Below are 13,774 nucleotides of genomic sequence, written 5' to 3' on the forward strand. Positions count from 1 at the left end.
GAAATGTTTATTTCATAAACAAAACTCTAAATTTAGAAATTAGATTACTGCCTAACAAATTAAACAACTTGGGGACTAACACCTCTTCCCTAAATCTCGTGAAAGTAGGATACACTAATATCAAGGGCAATTCAACTGCTCTTTTACATTGCTAAGGCTATTATGCTATACATTAAAATTATAAATTATTTAATTCTAATCTCATGTCTCCCCAATACGTACCACTGATTTAAACTATAAACTTTGTAGAGGGTGTTTCCTTGGGCATCTGTTTTGAAGGGGTGGTATATTTGTATCAGCCTAAATTTGCTTATGATATATCCCGGTTTTATAATATCACGAGGTGAGAAAAGGCAAAAATGCAAATAACAATGGGCAAGGATACCCTGAGCTCATCACAGTGAACTTACACATGGAGGAATCGGACATGTTTACACTCCAGTGAAGTCAGAGACTATGCAGGAGACAGTGAATTCTAATTCACCAGCTGGTTCTGCATAACTTACTGCTTTTGCAAATGCTGCCTTTTTTTTTTTTTTTAACTTTTTTTTTTCCTCTAGGAGAGGACAGCACTATGTAACTTGTTAACAAGCTGTGGCTGATAGCTGGTTGCAAAGGTTTTGATAAAAAAAAAAGCTGTCAAGAAAACTTATCATCTTGGAATAGCTCCCTCTCTCAACCTTTCAAAAAGAATCTGCAACCAAGAGTGCAAAACAGTAGACAGTTATTGAAAGGATCTCTTGTGTTTGCTCAAGATAAAAGTCCTGATTTTTTGGCTTTTGTCCTGATAGTTTACAAATGTGTTTATTTTTTCACATTAATTCAGCTATTACAATGGAAGTGATGGAACACACATTTCAGATTCATATCTGGCTTACACATTTTAATGGCTTGTGTTGCATACAATCAACTGTTAAGGTTAAAAAGAACAAAGCCAAAGTTAAAAGAGGGAACTGTCTATCCCAAACATTTTCTGTCATTTATATTCCTCAGACAATGTAAATAGCTTTTTAAAAAATATAGCCCTTTTTTCAAAGCCTTAGGGTTCTGACATAGAGCTGTTACTTCAACCTGTACCCATACACAGCTGAGAGAAATGGGATGTATTGCCAGGGTCTGCAGCAGGCTGTTGGGACTCGCAGGCTCACTGAAGCTCCTTTGACTGAACACATTCTGCACCAGGTGGTGATGGCAGGTCTGGAGCAAAAAAGGAGTCTTCCAGTAAAGCTGACTTCTAAGTACTCTTACTTACAATTTCTAGAGAGCTTTTTTTAGGCATTAACATTACAAAGTGATAGCAGGAGTCTTAACAGAAACCTGCCTTTAACCTTATGCAGAAAGAACTTTTTCTGCTTTTATATACCACAAAGCTAATCTCATAAAACTCTCTGAACTCAGTTGAGATGCTACGTAAAACAGTTTTTAGACAATCAAATCAAGGTCACACAAGTTGTGAAGTAAAAATTTTAAACCTAGAAAATGCTAATGCCATATCCCTTTTCTGCTTTATGATAGTACTTTAGGTACTATTGCAGTTTCAGTAAGTTTGGGCAGAATATATCTTTCACTTTGAAAGTAACAATTTATTTTACAATTTGTGACCTTCTGGTTAGAATTAACAGATTTCATATCTCTGTACTCTTATTTAAAGCACTTTTATAACCATCTATTTGTTAAAGACAGACTTGCATTTTTCTTAATCTATACATGCACAACTACCATTTGATGGCAATATGAATTCAGGAAATACACTGAGGGCTGAAGCCTATGGATCATCTTATATTACACTGAGGGAGAAAGAAATTTACACCAAAAACATGCACTCAAATTTTGAGACGTGACTATGTTAACAGCTGTCACTACAGACCTGTACAATTATACAAGGATTTCTGCATCCACCCTTCCTGTGTAAAACGGTGCTAGTTCTCACTGGTTTTTCTGGAATGGAAAACATAAATAATGTTTTAGCTTGATGGAGGAAGGGGACTTTCAAAGAAGTGGAAGATACCATCCTTTCCTTAGTATCTGCGGGAATGTTCATCATTAGTGGCTAAGTATCTTTCATATGGAATCAAAAGGCACTGCAGCCTTTAATGGACTTCACAGCACCTGGAGGCTCTCTTTTCTCTCGGAACAAAATCTCTAGAAGATTTAAAACTCTTTTCAACATCTTTCTTGTACCTTTCTGCACTGTGGAACTCAACTTGCTGTCAGCTACAAATTGACATTTGCTGATAACAGCCAGAGTTCAGCATCTGGTGTACCTTAATATGCTGCAGGTCTGTCTTTTTATACCTCTAATGACTGAAAGGTTATTATGTCCAATTTTTTCTCAAATATTCAAAACATACATTCAAACTCCATTTAGAAAAGTGTACAAATGTGCTGTACTTTATTTTAGTGGAACAACAAAATAAAATCCAATCTAAGGAGAGAAGCCAATGATAAAACTATTTTCCAGATAAAAGCTGATTAAAAATGCAACAAGCACACTTACAGGTGAGTAGAATTCAGAGCGTATACGCTAAAAGTGTAGAAATGTGCTGTACTTATTTTAGTGGAACAACAAAATAAAATCCAATCTAAGGAGAGAAGCCAATGATAAAACTATTTTCCAGATAAAAGCTGATTAAAAATGCAACAAGCACACTTACAGGTGAGTAGAATTCAGAGCGTATACGCTATTGTCTAAACGTAATCAGTGCTTTAGTTATTTAATTTATCGAATCGCCATTCCTCTACAAAGTGCAGATCCCTGCAGAGTTCATGTGCTTTATGATTTCTATTAAAAAATAAACTTCAAACAACATGACTGTCTTCCAGCTATTAGTGATGTGGTATGATCATACTGTGAAAAGATCTAACACCAGTCTTCTTTTAATACTGTGGTTTCAGGTGAGGCCTTAACAGAGAGTTGGCAGGGAAGAGAGAGACCTCTTGGAAGGCACTGGGATGAAACTGTCGTTAGGAACACTAAAAGGGAAAAGTGAAACAAGAGTTTCTCCGTTTTGTCAGGAGAAGGGCCAATAGACTGGTTCAGCTACAGATGGAGCTGAAACCCAAGTCCTTCCTTCAGGTACCATACGTCTATATGCTCTTTCACAGCAACCTGTATTACCTCCATCTGCATTTAGATCAACCAAACAACTTAACTGCAATCCAAATACTCTGTGTTCAGATTAAACTGGCTTCATCTCAGATTATGAGTAAATCCAACTGCACATTTCACTAGATTAAAAACTAGCCTATGCATAAATTCTGCTGACAGGTACGTCTATGTGCTCTTTCACAGCAACCTCCATCTGCATTTAGATCAACCAAACAACTTAACTGCAATCCAAATACTCTGTGTTCAGATTAAACTGGCTTCATCTCAGATTATGAGTAAATCCAACTGCACATTTCACTAGATTAAAAACTAGCCTATGCATAAATTCTGCTGACAGGTCTGTGCTTCATGTTGATTCCAGCCAGCACCAAAAACACAGTACTTCAAGTGGGCCTTACCACAGCAGCTTGAGCATTGCATCTTTGGATAAGAACTTGTCTGCATTCCACTAGTTTGTAGTTTACGCAGAGCAAATGCAGATGTTTTAAGAAATCTGTATACACATCCTGTACTAGGCAGCAACTTGAATAGGGGTTGCCCTCACATTTTGATCACAGGATGGGGTAGAAGTTTATTTCATCCTATGAAAGAAAAACATATTTCTATATATTGCACTTCTGACAGAATCATATACCTCAGAGGGATCTATTAACATATCTTTAAATCTAGAAAGGACTACAGCAATCATCTGGCATACCCTTTTGCAGAAACCAGGTGGATTTATTATGCTCCTTTAGTCATTTTAAGTGTATTAAAGTCCACTCATCTTCCTCCAGATGCACTTAATCTAAGAAATTCTTTGTGGCTATTTCCTTCAAACATAACTTCTCTCTCTTGCTCTGGTCCAGGAAATACGTGATCCTAACGACAGTGACAGTAATGATTTGACATGGCAAACAACTCTCATAATTTGTTAAGAGGCCAGGACACTGTAATATGTAAAAGGAAAAAAAGACACTTGAAATAGGCAAAGCTGGGAAATGTATTTTAAGCTTTATCCAGAGAACCCAATGCAGCACCACACAGGAATAACCAGCTTTCCTACCCCCAACCCAGTTAGGCAGCATTTGCAAGGCACTTTCACTCCAGCTAGCTGACAGCTGAAGAGCAGAACACTGGCCTAGGCTAATATTATTTCAAACCCAAGGTGATGTCCGTTAAGAACAACTAGAGAAAAAACAATGAATAATCTCTCATAAAAATAATTCAGACTACATTTCTTGGGGTATAAATAACTCTATACCAGCAAAACCCTAAGGTTTTAATAACAAAGAAAAAAGATTAAAATAGCAGAACTTATTTAATAATTTAGTATGTTCTAGAACTTCAGGATAATCTTAAACATACAAACAAAAGCTCTGAAATGTCTTTAGAAAAACACTCCAGTTACAAAATATAAATGGAACCTTAAATTTTAATTTTAAATTTAAACTACATTTGAAGAGCAAGCTTACAACATAAACTTTAAACTCATTACTACAGCAGTACTGCAGAATCTATGGAAGTGAAAAAAAACATTTAGGGAGAGTTCCACTCTGAAGGCAAAGATGGTGGGTTGTACTTAAGGAAGGTCTTTCCACATGAAGTGGTCTGGAAGGTAATAGTGCAATTTGCTTTAACTGTAACTGAGAAATAAAATTTAAGAAATACTGGGCTTTGTAAATCAAGTAAAATCGCACTCAATGCCAGAACACATAAGCAAGCTTAAAATGCACTTGAGCAAAGAAGAAATTAGAAAAATAGTGTACTTATTGCTTTCCTCACCTTATCATACACAGAATATATAGTTGATCCCTTGCTTTCTCTGATAGCTCACATTATTTGCACTGTATTTGCCACTTTGCAGCTCCTTTCCAAAGTCCAGCCATTACCTAGAATTGTAATACTATACATCTTCACCTAGAAACATATGCAGTAGCTCATGTTACACTTTAGTTCATCTTCACTAGAAAAATAGGATGTGTTTATTTTTAATCAGCCTAAAATAACTTAATAGGACAAGGTGATACAAATACAAAATAACTGCCTCTATAAAGAAAAAGCAGCCTTTCTGCAAATGCTTTTCTTAAAAACATGAACTGACTCCAAGTGAACCACAACAGAAATATTTAATATTATAGTAGCACAACTTCTCAAAGTCGTGCTCTAATAAAATTATCTAACTAAAAAAGTGTGACTGATTTTTTTTTTCCATAAATTACTCAGGATGACTATAAGTAGGTTAATCCAGCACCAGATGCTAAGAGTAGCAGCAACAAAATACAGAAATTACACAATAAGGACAGAAGGTTTCAGAAAGTTACTTTAGAAATTTTTATATCTTTGTCAGAGATATGCAACCACTGAAAAGGAATCAGAAATCAAAAAAAGTACATAATCACATTGGAAAAAGGTTTCCTTTTTTCAGTGGAAATGCAATAAACATCTAGTCCTGACACTGACTACTAAAGGTTCTTGGATTCCCACAGAGACCAAAGCTGACAAAGATCAGGTGATCAAAGCAAGCTGTTAACAGTTCAAAGTATCTATCACTCTGTAGCCTGACTTTGCTTGTTTGTACACAGCAATGCAGAATGAACTGTAAGCGTAAAAGAAGTTCTATACTCTTGCCATAAAACTAGTCAGGTACACAGACACTACAGTAACTACAGAAGTTTCAGCTATTTATATTTTGCTAATTATAACTTGCTTTGATAAACTAGAACAGGAATTAGGTAGTTATAGGTTAAATTTGAAGGAGGAAAGTAGTTATGGGGCAAAACAGATGATGGAATTCATGCAGGGGGGAAATAAAACCCTGAAAATGTAGTGAACAAAAGGAGACCAAAAAAAAAAAAAAAAGTTGTTTGGTTACTAACTCAAAACCTTATTTAGCAAATCCCAGCTCACTATGTGATGCTAGTTCAAATATAATAAATCCGGTACTGCAGTACTGAACTTGGCCCCTGATAACAGCAACTGCAATTCAAACAACTTTTTTTTCTCTACACAATCTAGGTTTGGGTTTTACCTAGTATACATTAATTTCAAATTCAGTTTAAAGCCTCTGATTCATTGCATAAGACAGATTAACTTTTTTTTTAATTTATAGTTATATCAATATGTGAAGCACATGAAAAAATTCAAGCACTTGAACTTTGTTCCTTAAATCTCCAGAAGCCAGAATCTTCCACACATCCATTTAGCTGTATCTCTTGTAAAGTCTTTTCAAAATAACCACTATGCAGGACTGACAGCTTTGATAGTACTAAATACTGGAAAAGGCCATTCCTGAGATAGTAGTATTAATCAAGCCCCACTCAGCTATTTTGTCAAAAATACTAGTCGTTGTGTTAATTGCAAGGTTTCAGGTGACAATCAGCTAGCAGGCTCTGCTGATTGAGATGAGTCTTTTAATGAGAGCATAGGTGATTATATTCAATCTATATTTACAGATTATTTAGGCTGCTTGATTGAGGACATTACTGACGAAAAACTTGTAACTTAGGTTGGGATTGTTTCCTAGGAACGAGAATGACACTGGGCAGCAAACAAAATCTGCAGCTCTCAGCTTCTACTCCTTCCATGGCAGTACTGCAGGCTCAGCAGCCAACTGGTGGCAAGCTGCAAGTCTGTTCATGAAGAGTGAGTCAAGAACCATTCATACTAGCTGTCAAGTGCTAAAAGAGCACAACTGCACCAACTTTGAAAATAAAAGGTACGCACAACTAAAACTCTCACTGTATTTAAAATCAAGTTATTTAGAATGATCTTGCTTTATTGAAATCTGCTAAGGTAAAAGTATATTGTTCATATCCCCTTAAAATATTGGTTTGCATTGGAAGCAGACAGTAAGGTCACCAGAATGACCTGCAAATGTCCTTTATGTCCAGTCACACCTAATTTTTGCCATCATGATAAACATATTACAATAATGATAATTTATTCTAGAATCTCTTCATGGGCCTGCCAGCTGCTCCCAACTCTCTTCTCTGGCATGTGAAGAATTCAAGCAGGCTTTGGGCTTTCCGTATACTAGTTTCTTTTTGAACTGATAAGAGGTAGAACTATACTTTTTCCAGAACTTTTGGAAGACTCCCCAAATAAGGTTTAAGGCAGTCAAGATTCAGGAAAATATTTATTTGTGTTGCAGAACAAAACAAAACAATTCCCAGTTATTCTCTGCAATAACAATTAATGAATGTAGCTTTCACAATTATAAAATATCATTAAACATATACAGCTTGTGTGCCTGGCCACATGATTAACATACATAGCAATTACATTACAATCTCTCACCTAAACTAGTGTGCAGTACATCCACTTTTCTCTTCAGGCTGTTACACTGCTTTACCAGGTGGCTTACTCCCAAGCATGTAAGAAAGATTTATTGTTCACTAATTGATTACTAAAATTACAATATCTGTGAAATTGTTCTCCCACGGATAGGCTGTTAACATTGCCAGAACTTCATTAAAAACATTGAAATTTGTCAATAATGTTAAAATGAGGAGATTTGTATTGTCCTTCACACACAGGGGATGGCAGGCCTGACATTGCGATTGCATAAAGGGAAAGGTTGTGCCTAGTGTGGCAACCTCATGTATTTGGTTTGAGAATAAAATCTACTCAATTGGCTTTCATACGTACAAGAGAAGAACACCTAGCTTGTAACTCTGTGGTGCTTCAGCATGAGATAAGCGTGAATGACTAACAACACACCTAAGTCACGTGCCTTTGTAACATTGCTGGGAACAGACACTTACTACTATGTTTATTTAATAGATGGGAACTAAAGGAACCTCACTGATAAAAGATTCTTGATGTCAGAAACCCGCATTTACTCTTTACTCACCAGAAAGTTGCTTTTAATCATAGTCTTAATGTCTTGTTGTTAGTGAACTGCTCAGGAACTTAGCCCATTTCCTGAGCTCTGATGGTATTCAAGGAATGCTCACCAGATGCTTGCTACTGGGTACTACCTGACCAGTACTGGCAGAGGAACAGATAGATATATGTCAAAATGTGTATCCTCATAGAATCTTACTTCCATCTTCCTAGAGAAGCAGATCTTCATGTGCTATCTTCCTCACGATCTCACATTTCTTACTGAAACTGTTTCACCTTGTACAAATTAATTGCTGCTTTTTACAAGAGAATAAGGAGGAAAAGATTCGTCAGTCTCAGTGTCCTAGAATAGTCAGGCGGGTTACTATTTGAATATAGATTTTCATGTTTCACATATAATAGCACAGTCATTATAAGAAGCAAGTGCAACAAGCCACAGATGCACAAACTCACTCTAGCCATCTGCTGAGCAGCATTCAGTGTGTCAGCATCCTTGTCGGATCAGGCCCTGGAGTTAGAAGAATAAGAGACTGACCAGAGCTCGAGGGCCTATAAACTCCCTAGCATTAGGACTTACTGGTTTTATGCATTCCCAGTGACAGAAACACATACAGGAGATTTGGGATACCTACAAAGTTAGAAAGCAGCACCTGAGACGAAGTACTGAGGTCTCCATAAAGCTTAAAACATTTGACTCCTAAGTCCCATTTGGATCTTCCCAAGAAAGGGAAACTTTTCCCTTTCTAAGGATGGAGCACTCTAATCTTTACACACTAAGATGAAAGGCTTCAGTAGTTCTGTATTGTTCAGTGAATTTGTTATTCACTGTGAGAAATGCTTTAGAGGCACTTATGTGACCAGGTTGCCTCAGCTTCTGAGGCATTTGAAGTTGTTCCCAAATGCTACATCTGGAAAAATCACAGCTACAAAGTACAACATAATAGTTAAGTAGGACACTGATTGGCGTACTATGAATAGCTAAGACTGAGCGAAGGTACATAAATGACAATTATAAATGACAGTTGGAATATTTATCTGGCATTAGCACTTGCATTTGTCATAGGGAAGCACTACATTATTGTTATACAAGTAAAACTTTATGGAAGATCAAACTTCTAGTCTCAACTTTGAAAGAGATTTGATTTTTCAAATTAAGTTACAGGGCTACAGCTTTATTCTTGAATGTGATTTGAGATGTTATCTTAGCTCTGCTGAGCATATTGGCACTTGTCTCTCGCCTAAACCTCTTTGTGATTCAGTAAGCAGACATTCCTGTGACAGAAACCCCCGAGAGCCTGATATTGTAGTCTGTCCAAAATGCGCCGCTGTTAACACAAAGCACATCTCACAGTGACTTTCAATTAAATAGCCAGTGAAGGAGACTGAATTCATGGTGCTCACACTTTCATAAAGCATTGTAGTAACAGCAGTTGCTATGAAGTATGAGATCTAAGTTGTAAAACCTCCTCAATCAGAAGAAATTCAAATTCACATTTTAACAAGGCAAAGGCCATCAGAAAAGGCTTGTATGGAGACCCTGTGCTTTCCCATCCTGAAGATGGGAAGCCTATGGTAAGCAATTAAATATTTACATGACAGAAGGGAGAATATGGAGAACATGACAATATCCTGTTGATGTGAGTGCTCCCTGAAGTAGTGACAGTCCTGGATTCAAATCCTGATTTCTCCTGTCTCTTACTGAAATTTACTGGGGACAAGTAGTAGGATGGACATCTAGTTTGAGGGCTGAATCATGAAACCTGCAAAGAGACTGGCACCTTACTTTTCAGTCTGCAGGAAGTCTGCTTTTGCCAATCTAAGTATGTGCTGTCACCAGCTGGATAATTCCCTGTGCTCCTCAGGGCCCTTCTGCATATTCCTGCAGTCTACCTTCTGTTGATATTAGCAGCTGGGTGGCTGTATGGTAAAACAGAACAGCTTTCTTGCTCACGCTCTGAAAAAAGAAAAAAGGATCAGTTTTCACCCAGACCAGCAAGCTGATCCATTTTGTGGAGCTCCACAATCACCAAAACCAACTGCATAACCGAAGAGAGAATGCATACTGGAGGATGTGAGTAGTGCCACCCCTTTCAGGGCAACAAAATCTTTACCCAGCTGGAATATTCCAGAGATGGGAAAAGCTTAAAATATAACCTTGTCTTCAACACTTCACTGTTAGCTAATTGTTCTCTGTACAGTATAGTTGCTTTTTGTGGATTTTACTACCACCGCTATAACTATGAGCCTAGGTGCTCAATTCCCAGGGATGAGGATGGTTATTATATACATACCTGAGTGCTTTGATGCATACTCCCCCAGCAAACAGTTGCAGTCAAATTGCCCTGGAGCTGCTTGTTGCTGCTCTTTGATCGGAAGTTATGAACCCCACAGCAGAGCCGCTGGAATGGGGTGCAGGTATATGCTATTCTCAGTGCAAAGTGCAGATGGAGGTCAGAGAGGTTAAGATGCTGAACCTGGCATGAAGCTGTCTGGGTGAATGCGTATACTCCAGTCTGCCAGTCCTGGTACAGGCACGGTGACTTCCAGCAAAGAGAGGCAGTGGGCAGGGAAAAGCAGTACTGCAGAAATCAGTTAAAGGCTGTTAACATCCTTAAGGCCAAGTGGCAAAGTGATGTTACCCCCTAAAGACCCATTTGTGGGGCTAGCACTTTCACTAAGCACTAAAAAAAATTGTCATAACTCTTGCTGAGAAGTGAGATCACAGGACTTTTCACACTGACAGATTCATAAGAATGGGTAAAGATTGATTTTAAATAGTTACAGTTCGATAACACTGTAGCTACACCAATGTAATTTATTTTCTACTTCATAACGTACAAATTAGTCTTCAGCAACAACCAAATTAGCAAAACACACTTGACTGCATATGGATTAGATCTGTTTATAATACTTTTCACATTCACTCTCTTAATCTATAATGCTTTACTTCATCTATTACTATAAATCCATCAGGAAAAAAAAGTCTTACCTAGATAAAGAATCTATTACACAACAGAAGTAGGAAACTGTCAGTTGTATGTTGCTCCTCAATGCTCAGGAAAAGTGCTGCAGATAAAAATATTAATTTATGGGAAGTTTCAGTTCCTTTATACTTCTCTATGTATTAGCCTGCCAACCCAACCTTCATCCTCTACAGATGATCTATGATAATTTGCCTTGGAATTTTTCTCTTAACAATGAATATCCAGGAGTAGTATTAAGCTAGCAGCAATACCATTTTTATTTTCAAATAACCTGTCACATTGCATTTAATAAATAAGCACGTATACCATCAAGCAGCTACTTATGAACAATGAGCACTCACGACCTGAGTATAATCCTAAATCTGTAATGCTGCTATATTGGAATCTACTATGATACTGCTTCTCAGTTTGCGTATCTCCTCCGTCCGCCCTCAAAAATGCAAGTTCTGTAGCCAGGATTTAAATCACTAACTCACTATTAGTTAATACAGGACAATATAGTATTATCTATTAATTTTTGTATTTACAAACACAAAATACCCCTTAAGTTCCCCCTCTCCCCCCGAAAAAAGTAGACAGTAGGCTTCTCAAACACCAAGAAAAATTACTAACTGCTTGAGGAATTACACCACCTTTAAGCAGTCTTAACCTCCAGAACTTGGATCCTCCCCACTGAATACTACTTGGCAAAATAATAATACAAGATGTTCTACATTGTGCACGAAGGAAACTTCAGAAAGAAAATTAACCAACAGTTGAACCTGGATGGGCAGAGTCCAAATGTGTCAAGAAAGATGTTATAATGACACAGGTCTGCAAGAAAGCAGAGAAAACATTTATAAAACAACTACACATCTGAAGAAAGTATAAAGTACCATTAATGGCAGGAGAACAAGAAAATAACCCACCAGTATTCTTGTGATTTCAGAGGTGGGAAGGAGGGAAAGGAGCATGCCTACACATGGAAGAAGGCTTTAGACACACCAGAGTACTTTAAAAATTGCTGTAGTTTATAGCAACTATAAGCAATATATCTATTTGGTTTGGAGGCAATTTTATGAAATTTTTGTGAAATAGCTTCAGCAGTATGTGATACTAGCCCTTAGTTAGCCTAAAATCTACTTTAAGTATCGGATGAAATTACTTTTGCAAGGCGGAAGAAGCGAGGGGCAGGAAGGGGTGCAGGAGAATTTGGGTGACAAGTCAAAAATCTTGCCTAAAACCTTGTTTATCCTGCAAGGCAGAAGAGAATCTAATTTGTCAAGGTCCTGTGCAACAACGGAGAACCTATGCAGCTGTTTAAGTGAAGGCTGTGAGTAAAATGAATGTGGTAACACAGCCTATGGAAATTAACATGAAGGCAAACATTCTTCAGACTTTCAAACAATAAAACATCCAGATTCTAAAATTCTATGTGAGAGAAATTACTTAGTTTATATTTCTCATTTCAGTTTTACAATTACAAGCTGATCTAATATTATGGTTGCTTAATACTACAAAATACTACTATAATATGTAAATGTCTATATGCAAATGTGTAAATTCATTTCTTTTATAAAAAACTAATTAGTGGGGGAAAAAAAATTACAAAAATCTGACAATGTTTGACAAAAAGCTCATCTGTAACCGAGACTGTATACATTGTGAATTCAAGTTACTAAATCTTCTACAAAGAAGTATCTTAAACATTTTGATCTTTTAACAACAAAACAAAACAAAAAAAAAATTAAGGTGTCAGAGTATCACAGTGCATTCTTCCTGTTCAGTTACCCAGGCATTCCACAAAGACTAAATAGAGTCTGCAAATGCAGACAGAATATCAGACTTAAGTGGACACACTGTCACAAAAAGCCTATCTCCATACGCATGTCTTGGAAAACTAACAACTTCACGTTGTTCCCATCTGCATGTAAGAATATTCAAATAAACCAAGGCAACTGGACTTCTTGCTAAACTGAATTTCTTATTCCTTAGGATCTTTAAATGACAAATGCTAAGACAGTATAAATATAAAATGCAACCCAACTTCAGAACTACATGCAAGTGGCAGAGCTCACGACTTTTTATATTTTACACAACACCAGCAATCAAAATAATAATTTAGCAACAAACAGACTTAGAGCTAAAATGTATTTCGGAGTTGGCCTGGGAAATATGCAAAGGGTAAAAACCAAGAAACTCCCTGTTCATCACACATGAAAATTTTTCCTCATAGATCTCTGAAATCACTGTTTCTAAATAATAAAAACCCCTAACTTTACCAGGGAAAAGTATAATAAAAACCTTTTATTTCAAAGATTTTTCCCTATCCTACTAGAAAAAATAATTCAAACCCACCAGTAACAGTAATTCCCTGAACAACTGGCACACTCTGAAGTTGCTATTGCTTTTTTTCTCAGACCACCGCCTGTCACTGTGAACATATCTGCTAATCACACCAAGAGAGCATTGCACCAGCAGGTGTATTTACCTACGTTGATTCCAACTGTCAGGGAAAAAAAAAAAAGAAAAAGAATAGAATGAAAACACAGGAAGTATTGTTAAATGCACAACATCTAAAAATGTCTACTGCGTGATGCAGCAACTCAAACAATACTAACAAAGCTAGTCGTAAGAGCCTGAGATTCCGACACATCTGCTCCACAGACATTTCAGTAATGTTCTTTTGCTGTAAATTTCATGGAACTTGTGGAGGAATGAAGAGACACCCCAGTGAGCACTTCCGTAGTTTGGTGCTTAACGTACAACATACTACTTGTGTATTAGAGCTAAAGTAAATTTAACTGTATCTCTGATGCTTCCTCACAAACACAGACTACAGATAACGGAACTGAAATCCGACACGTAGTCTCTG

The sequence above is a fragment of the Pterocles gutturalis genome, unplaced genomic scaffold (genome assembly GCF_000699245.1).
Source record: "Pterocles gutturalis isolate BGI_N339 unplaced genomic scaffold, ASM69924v1 scaffold35017, whole genome shotgun sequence".
Lineage (NCBI taxonomy): Eukaryota > Metazoa > Chordata > Aves > Pterocliformes > Pteroclidae > Pterocles > Pterocles gutturalis.